The sequence below is a fragment of the Poecilia reticulata genome, linkage group LG9, assembly GCF_000633615.1.
Source record: "Poecilia reticulata strain Guanapo linkage group LG9, Guppy_female_1.0+MT, whole genome shotgun sequence".
In the NCBI taxonomy this organism is placed as follows: Eukaryota; Metazoa; Chordata; class Actinopteri; order Cyprinodontiformes; family Poeciliidae; genus Poecilia; species Poecilia reticulata.
In genome coordinates this window covers 1,345,569-1,347,878 of record NC_024339.1, presented here as the reverse complement: position 1 = coordinate 1,347,878, position 2,310 = coordinate 1,345,569, and positions in this window count along the sequence as shown.

Sequence of the window (2,310 nt, the reverse complement as noted above, 5' to 3'; positions counted from 1 at the left end):
CATTGTGCTTTTATTCATTTTTTCAGTCCCACTTCCAGACGCTGGCACCACGTTGTGTTCCAGTGAACAGGTCACCAGAGGAAGCCCTTCCTGTCTGGCCTCCTTGACAAAGTTTTCCAGTCCTGCTGCTTTTCCTACTGAGATTAAAAACAACCTGATCAGGCAAAATGAGCTGTGCAATCAAAACTGTGAATTAGCAACTGGGCACAGCTGGAAGAGACACTGAAGAGATTACTTTGATTATATCGCTCCAGGAGGGTTTTATCATGACTCAGTGGAAGACGATTGTGGATTTGTCATCGGTGTGGCTGAGGGAAAAATGAGGTAAAGTCGTTTTTTTAGGCTGTTGCCTAAAAGTGGGACTTCTGTGCCAAGTTCTACTGGGTCCTACCGGKTTCTACCGGGTCTCCATCCCATCAGGAAAGAATTGAAGCAGTGGATACTTCTAGTGGCACAAAGACACCTGCCTCTACAGGAACATGCCTTTTTAGAGTCTAATGAGCAATGATTGCTTGCTAGATGTGAAGTTACAGGGTGGAATAGTTTCCGGTTTTCAGAGTTAGGAGAAGATGACATCCTGGAGATGGCGTTTCAACTAAGATTTTGGTTTCAAAAAGARTGCTGCTGCTAGCGGAGCAGAATATATGTGAGTGAGATCCRCATGACTGAGCAGAGAGCGTTGGAGCTGGAGAGGTCGACCGACACCAGAGGAGGTCCGGTCTCAGAGGAGGGGGACCGTCAGAGATCCTTTCTTCTGGAAGAAACTCTCTCTAAACAGCATGGTCCAGTTGTTTTCATTAAGGAACATAAATATATTTGCACCTGTTTATGTTTTAAAGATTTTTTTTCCCCTAAACTGTTAGAGAAAGAATCCTGTGACTGTCTGAGGTGTGTGATGAAATGTGCTGATCTGGAGTCTCTCCCTTCCAGCCACAACTTGGTGTGTTTCTGCCAATCTCTGTGTGAATGCTGCTGCTTCTCTGAGCCATCAAGTGTGGAGTTGACAGCACTGTGGCAGTCAATGACATATGTGACTTCAAGGTGTGATGTAGCCATGACACATTACYGGTGCATCCAGCCGGATGGGAATGAAGATAAAACCACATCAGGAACACCGTGGCRTAGGGCGCCATTTGATCCTTCTCAGAAGGCGATTCTCCACTTCTTCACTCTCACTGGTGAATGTCTGGTTTGGTTCTACTTTATTTAAGAATAAAATKCACATCACKCCAAACTAACATCATGCAATTCCGGAGTTTTACACCATTGGGAACGTATGGAAGGTCATCATTAGGCACAAAGCTGTAGCTCTGACGGACGTTGACCAGAGCTCACCTCGTTATTACTGCCCGTTCTTCATAGAGACGTTCTGTCTGCAGCTGCTGCATCATGGTCACCTGACTGCTGAAGCTGACCCATGTTCTCCTGGCTCTGCTCATGATTAAACTCAACTACTCAGCTCTGTGATAGCGGACAGCAGGACCAGATTGGCTTATTGTTTTCAGTTTTATATCAACTTTGGCTCTATAAGTTCTTCTTCATTTCTGCTTTTCCTGCTCCTGCTAATTCACTGGTCCATCTGTAACAGATCCCTTGGGAATCGGCTGGCAGCGCTCCAAACCGCCTGCTTCATCCTACACACTGTTGGCTCATTACCGCCTTTTGGTCCAGCACATATATACATCATTGGTGCAAACTTSAACAAGATGATGAGCTGATATAAATCTGTATGTTAAGGAAATCAGTTGTAAGGAACCATTCAACCACACTGTGCTCTGAAACACAGGGTCAGAAAGACATGAAGTGGAACAATGAGAATATAGTGTTCAAAATGTTTTCATCAATAAAAGCAAAATGATTCTTATTAATAAATCAAATGTGTAAATGAATATAAAAGCTGAATACTAGATACGGAAAAATAAGACAATAATGCAATGAGTGAGTAAAAAATAATAAAGAAAAAAAATTCCAGCACTACACAATCAAATMTGGATGAAAATTCAAAAGCCATCTCAGATACAGATGTTCTATTTTCATTTCCATTTGTCTCAAGACTGAGCAACTTTTTATTTATTTATTTTATCACCCAGCAACCGGTCAGCGGGGTCTGAATGAGCAGAGTGCTCAGGAGTTCTGACAGTGCTTGAGAGGTCACGCTAAGGTCAGCGATGAAGTTGCTCATAATGTYTCTGCTGATGGGAAAATGATGCCATACTGCCAGTTATGAGTCTGATCCTGAAGACCATTTTATTGTTGGAAATGCTCCCAGTGATGAGGAAGGTAATGAGCTCAGAGGTGAAGAGGAAACAG